Source organism: Pteropus medius, unplaced genomic scaffold (assembly GCF_902729225.1).
Source record: "Pteropus medius unplaced genomic scaffold, Ma_sr-lr_union100, whole genome shotgun sequence".
Classification (NCBI taxonomy): domain Eukaryota; kingdom Metazoa; phylum Chordata; class Mammalia; order Chiroptera; family Pteropodidae; genus Pteropus; species Pteropus medius.
The window spans coordinates 23,232,708-23,248,554 of record NW_024350319.1 but is presented as its reverse complement, the minus strand read 5'-3'; the positions used below and the strand labels follow the sequence as shown (position 1 = coordinate 23,248,554).

The 15,847-nt window shown below is 32.7% G+C and overlaps 1 long non-coding RNA gene across 1 annotated transcript in view; it reads right to left on the bottom strand.

Moving 5' to 3' along the window:
* Positions 1-15,847, bottom strand: part of LOC120583346 (uncharacterized) — a 74,423-nt gene that overhangs the window by 38,243 nt on the left and 20,333 nt on the right. The window contains exon 2 of the long non-coding RNA XR_005647774.1: positions 7,810-7,928. This is a non-coding gene — a long non-coding RNA (uncharacterized LOC120583346). The remainder of the gene's footprint in view (positions 1-7,809; positions 7,929-15,847) is intronic.

Below are 15,847 nucleotides of genomic sequence, written 5' to 3'. Positions count from 1 at the left end.
TGTTATGTGTGTGTGTATATGTGTGTGTGTGTGTGTGTGTGTCATTGCATGTGTGTAAGATATTGATGTAAGAGAAATGTAGCTGTCAAGAAGCGGTCCAAAAATCTGAGTTAATGTGTGGATATTTTTCAAGGTTATAAATCCTTAGGGAAATATACAAATGTGATTATACCTTAAACCTCTGGGATGGCCATCATATATTAGATAAATGATACAAAGAATGTTTTAATTAAGTTAAAATCTTATTCTAAATTATTTATCAGTCTCGATATATTCTTCTCCTAGAATAATGGAAGTCGTATATTTATGCTTTAATAAGAATAAACTTCTCAATCACTGCCAATTTAGGTCAACTGTACAGCTTCTGGAGAGGAGCTTTCTTCCTAAAAACTGATAGTGGTCACATCATTTGAGCAGGAAATATGTGTGCATGTGTATTATTTTAGAGATATTTTATTTTTATATATTTCTAACAGGATGAAAGTAAAGGGATAAGAAAGTTATCTGGGTCACATATTTTCAAATAACATTTTCTACCTCTTACATTCAGGGTTAGCTTGTGGTTTAAACTCTCATTCGAGAAACATTGACTTGATATGTTTATCTGTAGAACAGATTTAAATAAATGAGTCGGATATCAATATTAGGGGATTCCCTCTTCAAGCAGCTACTTGCCTTGTCCATACAATGCGCTATGCCTTTTCAGTCTGGCCAGTGACCTGTCTGGAATCAGAGCAGCTATTTAATCATTTTAATTACCTTCCAAGCATTGGCAATTGTCACCACTCCCTCTGGAACATGCGATACTTAGTAAGGTGATGAAAGCTTGTTCTGAGTAGATTCTTGTATGATAAGAAATAGATTCTATAACATCAACATAGAAAATGTGTGTATGAGAAAGTGTGACTACTGTGATTCCTTAGGCTACTATTTAAATTTCTTAGCAGCTATTTGAGAGAGATTATTAGCTTCATTTTACAGTTGTGAAAACCGAGGTTGAGATACTGATAAAATCATTGCCCATCACACACAAACCAGTAATTAAGCTCCCACCTGTCTGATTCCAGGTCAAACCCAAAGGCATTGGGAAGACATAAAGTCAAAGGAGCAGTGGAGAGAGAGAAGAAAAAAATAGTGTCATCTTCAAATCTCCAGGCAATATCTCAATTTTTTCTTATCTTGTTCTCAGTACTCCAGTGAAGAGATTTACTCACGATTCCCAAGCAATTTCGATGAAAGTCCAATTGATTCAAAAATTTTTATCTCAGTACTGAATAACAAAAATCCTAAAAAGCAATTTTAGAATCACATTGATATAGTAATGGTATCATTATGTTTACAGGCTAATAAGATTTGAAACTAAATGTGCTTTATGGATAGCAATACTTTTCACCAATCACGTGGACCTTAGTCATCAGGTGTTAAGTTAACCTGACTTATGGCATAACTCTTCCTGACTTCTGCTATGCAAAAAAGAAAAGAGGCACAAGTCAATGGGAAATTGGGTATGAGTTAGAAACAGCCTTATCTTTGAATTGTCTAATTTTGGTGAGTTATGCATTCACTATACTTTTCAACAATATAACTTTTTGAAGTAAATTTCTTTTTTGGCCAAGAAGAAATAAATGAGTAGATGAATAAAGGAAAAATGAGGTATTAGAGAAAAATGTAGACTTTCTAATATATCTTCCATCTACCAGGTACAGCATATTTACTTATATAGTTAACCGTTCTCCTAATCCTTACAGCTATAGCTAGATTTATTGTTGAATATTGAAGATGAAATAATACTTGAAGTCATACAAAATATCATATACTGCAGGTATCAAATTACTGTCATTTACATAAATTGTAAATCAACCTTCTTATTCCCGAGAAAGAGATTTAGCTGCTGTAAATCACTAAGATCTTCTTGCTTTTTGACTGAATCATTATTGTCTTTTATATTCTAACTGTGATCATATGACTCCTCTCCAAAATAATAAAGAACAAGGAATCACTGCTAGGGAGAAAATCCTTTGAGGGTTTTTCACAGATAAGCTATTTCTATTTTTTCTTTCTAAGGCCAAGCCATATAATGACTCCTTACAGCAGGGGTCAGCAAACTTTTCCTTAATGGGTAAGGTAGTGAATATTTTAGAATTTTTCCAGCCACAGGATCTCTATCATAATTGTGGAATTGAAAGCAGCTGTAAACAATAAGTAAACAAATGGTGTGGCTGGGATCCAATAAAATTTATTTACAAAAACAGGATAGAATTGACCCACTGAGCTTAATTTCCTGACTTCTGCCATGTAAGGTAGCTTTACTGTACCGTCTATTTGGCCCGTGTATCCCACTGGAAGTTTTTTCACTATTTCCAAATTCACTCACCGCCAATAATCTGTATTTGTCCTTACTTTACTTTTAATATAAAATTTTCTTCATATTTAAACCCTAGCTGTTCTTCAAATCCCACATCAACTCTACCTCATTAGAGAACTTCAGTGAGCATGATATTTTATGCATATTAGACTATCCTAATCTATTTCATCCATTAAGCAATGTTTTCTCCTGCTGACTTACAACAGTGTTCGTTATTTTTGCATATAAAATCTTTTTTTAAGTGTCAAAGAAAAAACAAACAGTCTGATTAAAAAATGGGCAAATAACTTGAATAGACATTTTCCAAAGAAAATGTATAAATGACCAACAGGTACATGAAAAGATGCTCAGTGTCATTAACAGGAAAATTCAAATCAAAATTACAGTGAAATGTTACCTCACAGCTCTTAAGGTGGCTATTATCAGAAAGACAAGAAATAGCAAGTGTTGGTGAGACGGTGGAGAAAATTGTGCACTGTTAGATGGAATATAAATTGGTGCAGTCATTATGAAAACAGTGTAGAGGTTTCTCAAAAAATTTAAAAAAAATAGAACTATTATATGACGAATATATACACATAAATTCTATAGAATTTATGTGTATATATTCAAAGGAAATAAAATTACAATCTCAAAGTGATATCTGTACCCCAATGTTTATTGTAGCATTATTCACAATAGTTGAAAGGTGTAAATAATCTAAGTTTCCATCAATGGATGAATAGGTAAATAGTCAAAGAAGATGTATATATAGAAAATATATATGTTTACACACACACACACACACACACACACACAATGAAATATTATTCAGCCATAAAAAAGGAAATCCCACCTTTTGAGACAACATGGATGGACCTTGGCATTATGCTAAGTGAAACGATTGAGAAAGAAAAAGACAACTACTGCATATTCTCACTTATATGTGGACTAAAAAAAGCCAAATTCATAGACATAGAAAGTCGAATGGTGGTTGCCAGGGGCTGGGGAGGAGAGGAAATGGGAAGATGTCACTCAAAGGATTTAAATTCTCAGATATAAGATGAGTAAGATCTGGAGACTTAATGCACAGCATGGTGACTATAATTAACAAATACTATATTATATACTTGAAAGCTGTTAAGAGAGTAAATCTTACATGCTGTTACCATACACACACACACACACACAAAATCTTGATTTTATGAAAGGGTGGAGGAGTTAACTAATCTAGTTGTCAATCATTTTGCAATATATACATGTATCTAATTATCACATTGTACATCTTAAATTTATATATATTATACATCAATAATATCTCAATAGAGCCAGGAAAAAAGAATTAAAAGGAACCTTAACTATCATGTGGTTCTCTCATTTGGGAAATATGAAAACCAAAGAGGCTAAATAATTTTCTATGGTCAAATAATGAAAGGCAATAGTAAAACCCAGCTCTCTTGAATCCTACTTTAGTGTTCTTTATTAAGGCTGTAAAAATCTTAGCATTACATAAGGATTCCTAAGAGGATATAACTCAACATTCCATCAAGCACAAAAAGCTCCTCTATCAGTTCACTAGCGACTAATATCCACTCTCAATATTTCCAATCATAGCGAAATAACTACTGATACGTTTCTACTTACACATCGCTTAGTTTCTAAAAGGACCTTTGTGAGTCCACTTCCTATTAAACCAAAATGACACTCTTAAATTTTTTGCTAATGCATGCAGAGTTGATGAAATGGTGATCTAGTGAGAGTCTTTGTCCTTATTAATAAAAATTGTAAGTAGAAAGTAAAATGAGAAGCTTCATTACCTCTTATAAAGACATATCCAGGGTTACATAAGACTAATTGCTATTTCTTACATTGAGCAAAACCTTCTTTGTAATATTTACTCACTTGTTTTTGCTTTATAGATTTACGCTCACAGTGTCTTATTTCACTTTCCCATGACAAATTTTCGCATATTTGAGAAATGTTGTCCTGCATCCTCTAAGAATTTTTTTCAGAGTAAACAGCACCAGAATCATCATTAATTATCCATAACATATGATACCAAGAACACTTCCAACAACTCACATATATGTATGTCACTCTTAAAATATGGTGGTTCCCACAGGGGCAAGTGGTCTGACCAGCACAGAGTATAGTGAGCCTCTTGTCTTTCATGTCTTGTAAACTGGAGTTTTCTTAATATAGATTGATTGCACTAAAAATAGACTCTCTTGGCTAAAGCTGCTAGTAGTTTGCTCTTTAAGTAGATTTAAGTAAGTTAAAATTGGAAATAACTGTTATGTTTTAACAAATTCCCACATAAATTATTTCCTCTTATTTCTTGTTCAGTCGAGTATTCAATAGATGCTTGAAATTCATACTATAATGTGGAATTCTAAGTTTTATGATTTAACCTCATATGTTGTCACTGGTAATGCTGCGTGGTTAGAGGTCTTTGGCTTAATTTCCTAAATCAGTGGGCCACTCTTGAATAAAGAACATATTATTTTATTAGTATTAAATTCCTTGGAAAAGAAACTTTGAAAACAAATGTTCTTTTTGAAGGCTTAACAGTAATGGCAAAAAACAATAGGACACTATGCATTTTGACCTACGTTTCATGTGTTTTTGCCAGGATAAGCTTTCTCTGGGAGAAACTCTCAGCTGAAGGTTGAAACTGCTCTGAGCTTGTTTTTCACACATAGCCATTGGCTGAATCTAATCATTTGTATCTAAAGTTCTGAGAACAGACTCTCCAAGGCTGGTGATCAGCATTGAAAGAGATCTTAGATATATCAGTAAGTCTCTACCCGAGACTTCAATTAATTTCTTCCACATAAAGTCAGCATTTTGCTGAGTCAAAATGTGTTAATCCATTTCATCTATTTTAATTAGATTAATCTTTATACATGTTATTTTAAAGGTATTATTTTGAAAGAACAAAAAATAATTATGTATAACAGATACATGTTTAGGCAAAACCAAACTAGACAATGCAAAGCATAAAAACAGAAGAACATGGGAAAATGATCTGATTCTATCAATGCCACGAGACTCTCATCAAGCTATTTGCTGGTGATCTAAAAATGGGCATGGGGTTTTCTAAGACATCTAACTTAGTGCGTGATGCAGCCTAAAGCTGCCATCAAGGTTCTCATCTATAAGACCCGCAGATTAAACTAATTTTCATGTTAACTCTGCCCTCTATTTTCATTTTATGTGGCTCATTAACTTGTCTTGAGTAGTTCTATTCATGTATCAATGAGCTAGGTAAAGACTCTCAGCATGAACTTAAATTTCAAAATGGATGTGACTGAAGATGTGGCTGTCATTTTCATATAGCAGCAATTCTGTGAAATTTGATTACCTCAGGTTGCACTTTATTCATCTACTCCCTTAAAACAGAAACTGTAGATTTGTCTATCCACACTGTAGTGCTGAGTGTGAGATGAGAGGAGAGTGAGAATTCATAAGAAGGGGCAGGAAGTAGTGATGAAAGAGACACAGTCTTACTTTATTGTGACTTAAGAAAATAAAGTTTGGGTTTGTAATACAAAAAGCTATATGCTATTATATAAATATGATTGTTCAAAGTTTTTAAAATATTTCTAAGGACAATAACTTGGACTCTAGAAAGATGTTAATAATCTACATGATATTATTGAGGAGATATATATATATGTGTATATATACATATATATACTCATTCTAGCAATATAGCAATATAGAAACTATAGAAAGATCCATAATGAAAATAAATTATTCAGACATGATTCTAAGGCCTAACTCTTACAGTGTTTTGCTGTGCATAGATATAGGAGCAGTATATTAACATATTATAAGGTATATACATATATATGTGTATATACATACACAAATATTTTAATGTCACTGAAATTATGCATGTCCTTTCAGATTAAAAAAATATATATTGAAACTAGTATGTGGCGATTTTGAATATGTTTGCAAATTCTTTGACATTGCTCTCTTTGTCTTGAAGTTTGTCTTGTCTTCATAACTCATTATGACAATCAATTTATGTGTCAACTTCTTCAGGTTACCTAATCTAGGTATGCTGTGTAGGGGTTTTGTAAATGTAAAATCCATACGTGTTTGACTTTAAATCAGGGAGATCATCTTAGATAAACAGGGTGAACTTGATTCAATCAGTTGGGGGGCCTTAAGAGCAGATCTAAAGCTTCTTGAGAAAGGTCTGCCTGTATGCAACTGCTTCAGTAATATCTTAGAATTTCAGCTTGTTTTTCCTGATGGCCTATCCTATGGTTCTCGAACTTGCCTACACAGCCCCTAAAATTATGTAAGCCAATACTTTTTGTGAGGGTTCAGAGCAAGCCATCCCAAGATATGCCTCAGTGGTATGCAGATTATTTCGAGCTAAAGGCAACTGAGACCTGTGAGTTCAAGAGAAACTTGTTTCGTGACTTTTTACCTTTCTATGGCAGGGCAAACTAGTAATTACTGAACATATACTCTCCCTGCAGTTACCTTCTGAACCCCTAAGGTACATTATCTTATCCCTAGCTCAGAATGTCTTACATACCTCAATTTCTCTTTGTGACTTTGAACCCTTCATGTATGTGGGATCTCTGACCCATGTATGTGGGGTTCCTGTATTCATAAAATTAAATTTGATTTTCTCTTCTCAATCTGTCTCTTGTGGCTGTGATTATTTGGCCAGCTAAAAGAAGCAGAAGAGAGAAATAGGAATTTTTCTCTTTCTTCACACTTTCAATAATCTTTTATTATTTATTGTCCACTGGTTCTGTTTCTATGGTTGAACCCTGATTAATACACTCACTAATGTGGCACAAAGATTATGTATAACTCTCAAGGCTATGTCTTAAAAGGTGATGCAGCTTCTGCCTCCCTCTCTTTCACATATTTGCCTTGAAAACCAACCATGTCTCTGTGATGAAATGCAAATAACATAGTTCCATTTCATCCTATAGCAATAGATAAGGGCCAGATGACTTGACATCATTGTCTGCCAGACAACTGAGAGTCAGACAGCCTTCAAAATGACTCTAGACCTACCACCACTGACTACAACTGCATGAGAAATATGAGAGCAAGAACCACCTAGCCAAGCCCAATCAACCTCCAGAACTGTAAGAGATAATAAAAATAAATGTTATTTTTGCACTACTGTTTGGGATAGCTATTCATCCAGCAGTTAGAGTTACAGACCTTGGTGGCTTTGTATTACATCAAAATCTCTAAATTAGAACTACATTTTCGAAATGTCCTTCCCTGCGTGATTTTCAATTCATCTGACAAAGCATATGACACAGAGGCAGCAGACTTATAAACAATGCTTAACCAAATTCCCATGATCATATAAGGTTGAATCTCTTCAATGAGACCAATGTATCTCTCATAGCTGGTCTGATTTTCTAATCAAGCAATAACTGATACAAAGGTCCATATTCTGAAATCCATCATCTTACCTGAGATGTCTGCTTTCAGTGGCTCCCAGTCTCACTCATGCCTCAGTCCACTAACTTCTTTCTGCATTGTGAAATTCAGATGTGAAATAGACATTTCCCCTGGATTTTTCTCATAGTATCTGTATTTGTAGAACAATTCATTTAAGTTCTCAGTCAATGTAGAGGTTTTACATTAAAAATATGAGACATTCCTGGTATAAGTCCTTTGGTCAATTCTCTTTTGGTATTTTTCACTGTTCATCTGTCTTTGCAGGTTCCAACCTCCAGGTACTTTGCTCATCTCCAGATTTATTCCAAGATTTACTACAAGACTGTGCTCACTTGTCCATATTTTTCTATTTTCTGGACACTTCTTGCCCTTTGCTCCCCAACATATCTATTTTATATTTCAGAATCATTGTCTCCCCTTAGTAGTTGTATCCAAAGTATTCTAAAAGTGTCCAAAACAAAAGCTTATCTATTCTGGGTGTCATATTTAGTAGCTTAGAGCCTTGAAATTTAAATCTGTCTCAATCCCTTATCAGTTTTTAGAGATTCTAATTTTAGTGGTTTAATGGTAGGCCCAAGAGTCTGATTTTTTAACATTGCTCCAGGTGATTCTTATGATTACACAAGTTTGAAAAATACAAAAATAGAAGAATACATGCATCTTTTAAAAATTGAAAGTCTATTCCTTTACTAAATTGTTATTGCATATCTACTATGTATCAGACATTGTTCTAAATGTTGGTAATGTGGTAATTAACTAAACAAACTCTTTGCTCTCATGCAGCTTATATTCTAGTGGGTGTGGGTGAATATGTATAGGCAATAAAATATATAACATATATTATATCAAATGGGGATCATTTCCATAGAGAAAATAAAAGCAGAGTAAGGGTGATAATGACAGTGAGTTTGATATTTTATATAGGGTGATCTTAGGAGATTTCAACAATAAAGACATATTTGTGCAGAGACTTGAAAACATATTTGAATGTGGGAACCTGCCATACATCTGTCTGACTGAAGAGCATTCCAGGTTAACTGAACAACAAGAATGTCCTAAAACAAGAATGACTAAAACTGAGTGAATAAAGAGAAGGATAGCAAAAGCCAAGGGTTACTATAGTATGGAGAGGCAGGGTCACATCATGCAGGGACTTTTTAATGGTATTTACTTGTATTCTGAGCTAGAAAGTCAAGAGTTTTGAACCAAAAAAGTATGATATAACATATTTAAGATCAGATCATAAAGTTAAGAATCAAAGGTGGAAGCAAGGAAGAAAAACATTCTGCATTCTCATCAGTTCTAAAATTATATATTTAGGCAATAAGTAAATATAAGCTCAATGTAAGGAAGAATGTTTTTATGTTGTGTTCATTGTCATCGTCTTCAGAAACAAAGATAGATTGGCATATAATAAAGGCTCAATAAATATTTTCTATGTATTGGTTTATATTCAGAACAATCAATCTTGGCCAAGATGGACAGAAACATATTTTATAAAATGATTTCAAGTTTTGAAGTGCTAAGAGTTGTTCATAACATTATAATGTAATAACATTTATTTTTAATAATAAATATTGCTCTTTATATTATTTATTGTTCTTTTAATATCTATGGAATCAATGATGATGACTCTTTCTTTATTTATGATATTGGTAATGCTTATCTTATTACTTTTTTTCTTGGTTAACCTGACTAGAGGCTGACCTATTTTATCGATCTTTTCAAAAAGCCAGCTTTTTGTTTTGTAGATTTCCTCTTCCATATTGATTTCCTGTTTTCAATTTCATTAATTTCTGCCATGATTGTTATTTCTTCTGCTTCTTTTCTGCTTAAACTGCTCTTCTTCATATAGTTTCGTTAAATAAAAGTTTAGGTTATTAAGTTAGGAAGATTTTAGATCCTCCTTCTTATTAAATAAATGTATTTAATGTTATAAATTTGCTTTTAATCATTGTTATCACTGCATCTCATATGTTTTATTTTTATTTTTATTTAGTTTATTTTTAGATTTCTCTAGAGCTATCTTCTTTGACCTATGTGTTGTGTAGAATTGCATTGTTTAATTCTTAAATATTTCTGAATTTTCCAGCTATTTTCAGCCAGTTATTGATTTCTAGTTTAATTCCATTGTAGTCTGGGAACATGGTGTGATTTGTATTCTTTACATTTGTTCAAGTTTATTAATCTCCATGAATATTCCATGTGAGCTTGAGAAGAATGTGTATTTGGCTGTTAGATGAAGTATTCTATAAATGTCAGTTAGATCCAGTTGATTAATGGTGCTGCTTTTCAGTTCAACTATATTCTTGTTGATTTTCTACATGCTAATCTATCCATTACTGAATTAGGTGTGTTGAAGTCTCCAACTATAATAGTCACATAGCGTGAAATTTTATGTTAAACTTTCTAGGAGCTGGGCTATGTTTACTATTTACTGTAGCTGTAGCTGCCAGAGGTTTCCAATTGATCTAGTGTCCTAGTTTTTAATCTCCCATTTTCCTTGGGTCTCTTTAAGAGCTCCTTAAATTGTCTTTGTCCCTCAGCAATTTCTGCCATAATCCACTGTTGATGTGGGGTAATGTGTTGGGGATGGGAGCATTATATAATCGTATTATTAATTATTAGTCTTTTAGAGGGCCTGTGTCCCTGGACTTTGACCGCTACAAATAATCTTACCTTTTTTTCTCACTTGAGTAAGACAGAAAGGTTAGAGGAAGCTGAAGTTGGGTCATTCCTAATAATTCCTGGAGGTAGAATCCACAGAAGTTTAAAGACTTTCCTCAAATAGTAACTTCCAGAAATTCTCACTGTCATGCTAGTCCTTACTCAGCCTCCAGTAACGTGTCAAAATTATCAATACAGTATTACTACTATTTTGTGGTTCCGGTATCTTTTGCTCCAGGTAAACATGTGTCCACTGGGATTCTCTACATTTGCTTATTTGTCTCTTTCCAAATTTTAGTATGGTGGTTTGCTTTGTGACTTCAATTCTCTGATGGATCCATGAAAATATTTGATTTTCTGTTTCTTCAGATTTTCTTGTCTTGAGAATGGGAATAATGACTTCCAAGCTCTTTACATGTTAGAAGTGCAACTGAGGAATTTCAAGTGTTACAACCATGTAAATATCAGAGGATGGTAGTGCAATGTTCAGGAAAACATGACCATTAAAGTAACAAGAATAAATTTATTATCATTTGCCATTAAAACATGAGAACATAATCAATTAAGATGTATATAAGTGTCTTGATTAGAGTTTTATTTTTAATGAGTTAATAGGTTCCAATGCTAAGAAGTGGATGTTTTTTGCTATTTCTATCCAGGCTTTGCCCTACCACTAGGAGACACAAATACAGTGTGAGACAGGGAATCTGTCCATATTTAGAATTTTAGAGTCAGATAACAGGATGAATGCCTATAGCATGAACACTACAGTGACTGACCCAGACTTTCATTTTGTGACCCTGCTTCTATTCTTGCCAACCTAGAGAAAGGATTATAAACCAGTGAATGACAAAGAAGGGCCATTGTAATAGCAACTAACTTTTATTATGTGGTATATAGATGGTTTTTTCCTTTCTTTCTTTCTTTCTTTCTTTTTTTTTTTTTGAAAGGCCTTTCCTTCTTCCTTATACTCATAGCAATGTGGCCTAAAAAATAGCTGAACTGCTCTGGGCATCTGTTTGAAAGTTAAGGCTAAAAGTAGAATGTGCCGTTTCGCAACGATAACAATTAGAGTTTTTTTCTCAAATAACCTCACAAACAAGATGGTTTACAACTGGCATTCTGTGACCTAGTTTCAATTGGTTTCATAAGAATATTCACAATAAAAATGTAGTCACCCAAACTCAGCATGCTAAGCAGATAGAAACCGATCCTGGGTTCTTCTACAACCTTGCTGATTCATTTCAGGGGAGTGTTGTCCTCCAGGCACTCAAGAGATATTCTTAAACTCTATTCTATTTATTTTGTTTTTTGTTCTCTTGCTCCTTATGAAGGGAGATTTCCAAGATTAAAATTTGCTGCAAAATTCAAGTGTTTATTAGCTGAGAATATATTTCCTTAACTAGTTTCTTCTAAGGATTTGGTCAAAAGTTCTAAAGAAATTCTAGTTCATTTTCCATGTATTTTCACATCATTGATATGGGCAAAATTTTGTGGCTCTCTAAAAGGATAGACAAATGCAAAGAATACTTCCCAGAGAGTCAAAGAATGCATATTATAAACTCACTACAATATAGTTTTGTTACCAGAAATATTTCATCCCAGTTTATGTTTTCTTAATTTGTTAAAAAAGCAAATGATGCAAACTTATTTGAGATAAGATGTTAAAATATAGAAGATTAAACACATTTTAATATCTACATTTCATTGTTTCTGTGTCTTGAAATTTCATCAGTGTTATTTTAAACTATATACCTACTTTCTTCTCACATACACATTTGCACATATCCTGATTCATTTGGCTTTGTTTTTCCGATTATCTAATTACAAAATGAGCTACTCCCTAGCTAACTGGATTCCAAAATATCTATAAATTTGTTTTACTAATGCAGAATTTTCAACTGGAAATCATGCTTTTTCCTGTTATCTTAACAAATGAAAAATTATATTTTCTATCAAATGATATGTTTCTCAGGACTAATATAGACATCATACAACCAGGAACTATTTTCAAACTGAATGAAGAACATTGGCCCTCAACCATTCTGGGAAATGCTGTAATAATTAATGATTGTTGAGTAAGGTGATTGTTATTTTAGTAACTATACTGGAACTTTTTCTTATACAGAACTTGTTGTATTTGAGTATGTCATAAAAATATTTATTCCGGTGTTTCCATTGATGGAAAAATATATCTTTTTAAATTGTCTTTAGAAACAATGTTATTTTCATTAATGTTATGGATTCATTCACCCCTAGGTACCACTATTAGGTTCAAGAAAGTTATCCTAGAAAATATGCAGCTTATATTTTCTTTTTCTTGACCTCTGAGTCTTGATATGAGTGAGTTCAGGCCTAAGTGGCATGACCTCCTTTAATGTTTCATACAATAGTTGTTCTAAAGAATCCATGATATAAAACTCTGGAGAGAATTGAGTTGTGAGGGATAGTCTCCCAAAGAAGCAGTTAAACCTTTCTGAAGTCAAAACAGGAATATATTTCTTCCTCCCTTTTTGAAAAACTCCTTTGTTAATGACCTGATACTACTCTGGATCAACTGGATACATGCTAGAATGCGTAGAAAACAAAAGGCAAAACAAAACAAACACAAAAACATTTCAATGCACGTGGTATGGCTTTGTTAGCTCTTACTTAATGTGTTATCAATGGAAAAAATTGCTGTGTAATTATCTATTTGTTTAGCAAATATTCAGTGAGAGCCTATAATGCTCTAGACACTGAGCTTTGTGTTAGATTATCCAATAGACAGATTATGCAGTTCTATCAGGGTACCCTGTTTTTTTTTTATGAAGTCTATATAGTGTTTCTATGAAGCAAAAATCTCTCTGTGCTGTAGAAAGGGATAAAAATAGATAGTTGCAAAAAATGTAAAGATTGTAATAAGAACAGGTAGGAATGGCTGGAAATATCTTCCTACAGATATGATCAGATAGAAGGAGGGCCCAATATTAAATTTAAATATAATGTAGTGATCATACTCCTATAATTGAATTAACATCCTAGATTTGATCCTACCAGTCCTACTCCTTGTCTCGAGGTAAAGGGATAATCTATGTGGAATTTAATAATTTTTAAATGATGTACTAAATATTATAATATTGATGAAGTAAATGCTAAAATGAAGACTATGACCTGAGCTTGACATATGTGTCAAAAGAGAAGGCAGATATCAGGAGAGGAATTAAAAATAAAAGAGATAAGAGGTAGAGGTATTTATGCTGGACCTACCCTCATATCTTTGATTATCAGCCAGAATAAGAATAACCTTGACAGATAAAGGCTTCTCAGTGGGTAGGAAAGAAGTCTCTAGTACATGTTTTCTGAATTGTTACTGAAAACAGTCTCCTAACCTTTCCTCTCTTTTCTTTATTCACCAATTCTCTACTGAGTCCCTTCCATGCAGCAAAATATTATTCTATGTTCTAGGATACAGCACACAAAAACAGATGTCCCCCTGGGGCCTGTATACTAGTGGGAAGAATTTGATTCAGAGTCAGTAACTTGGGATCTCATAGCAATATACTACTTGGTTTGTGATTATTGACTTGGGTGTAAGTCTGAGGGTCAATAATTAACTATTCTAAAACAAGAGTCATTTATTTTTATAACTTGCCTTCAGTACTGTGAACAAGTCCATCAAAACAAGTTAACTAATTTGATTACCATATACAATTAGAACATAGAATTTTGACAAGTTCACTGGGAAGTTACCTTGCTCAAAGTTGAAAATATCCTTTTGAAAACCTTTGTTCAAGAATGAAAATCTGCTCAAAGTTGAAAATCCAATTTAATGTATGATTATACTTGCAATAAAAATTATTCCTCAATAAAAACAATTATATTTATTTATATAGGGTAGAGCTTTGGTGCCTTAATTAAAAAGAATATATATATGTATTACTTTATTTCATTTACATATATATTAATGTAATAAAGTATGGTATAACTTAATACATGATAAAATGCTAATATATCATTATATAATAAAACCAAGCTTATGAAATATTGAAAAATATGTACATAAATTATAAAAAAGATTTAGATTATTCTAGCTCAAATATTTTAAAAGACAAAAAAGCACTGTTTTGTGAATCCAGCTAAAAATTTATTAGACATCATGATCTTTTCCCTCTACTGTGTATAAAAACAAAATTTAGGCTAATGTTTCATATAAGCAGTAAGTGAACATGGGTTTGAAATGGCCTGAAAAGTAGATCTGATGCTATAAGTATCTCTAATCCTTATGAAAATATACTATTGATGAATTCTATAATATATGTAAGGTGAAACTTTTGCTCAGCAGGGAAAAAGAAAAATGACTTTAAAATAAGATGATGCAAGCTGGTGTAGTTTTCCACTCTGTGCCACACATGATGGCCCTCATAATTCATACCCAGGGGAAAGGCAGGAAAAGTCTGAAACTAGATAAGCCCTATCATATTAGGGAAAGTGCCAATTAAAGAACATGTATTATCAACAAGTAATCATGAATGCATTAGTGCGTAGTTGAGAAGGAAAATAATTTGGCTTAAGAGGATTAGAAATCCCCAGTTTCTAGTTAAAAGTAAGTTAACCACATAGCAAAATAAACAAATTTGATAACATTTGAAGTTTATGAATAAAGATAGTCAGGGGAGAAATGACAACGAGATGCTCCATGCAAAGCTCTGTTCTCAGAGCGCTTAAAAAATTTACTTTTCAGAAAAGTCTTACGGTGAGAAGAAAAACAAATCCCCCCTGGGCACTTGCTGTTAAACCCTTGAGGCTTAACAATTGTTTTTCATTGATTTTTATCTGTGTTCCTTTTCTCTAAGAATGCTACATTATTTATTAAAATTGTGATATCACAATAATTGATACACGGCAACAGTGTTCTAAAAATAAATTTCGCAAGAATTGTGATTCATTTATCTTTGATTTCATTGGTTTTGTGTGGGCTATTTATGCCAATGTGTTACTCGTAAAGTCTGTTGCTGTTTCACCAAGAGACAACAAATCAATAGAGATTTTTTTTAAATCATTCTTTCTCCTTAATGATATGGCTTTTCCTAATTTTCCCCATGTAAAAATACTGATAATAACTGATAATAATGTATCTCTATTTCACAGAATTGTTCCAAAAAATGGATAATTTAAAAATAATTCAAGTGAAAATGCTTTAACATTATAAAGCACTATGCAAAGAAATATCCATTACTTTTTCATTAATGTAAAAATTACCATTAATAAGAATGTCTTTTTTTTGACACATAAAAATGAAATAACTTGAAAATTATGAGGAATGATGGGAAAAAGGCTAAAGCAAGCACACAAAGGTTGATTAAACCTGTATCAAATTTCGGTCTCAAAAATAATACAAAA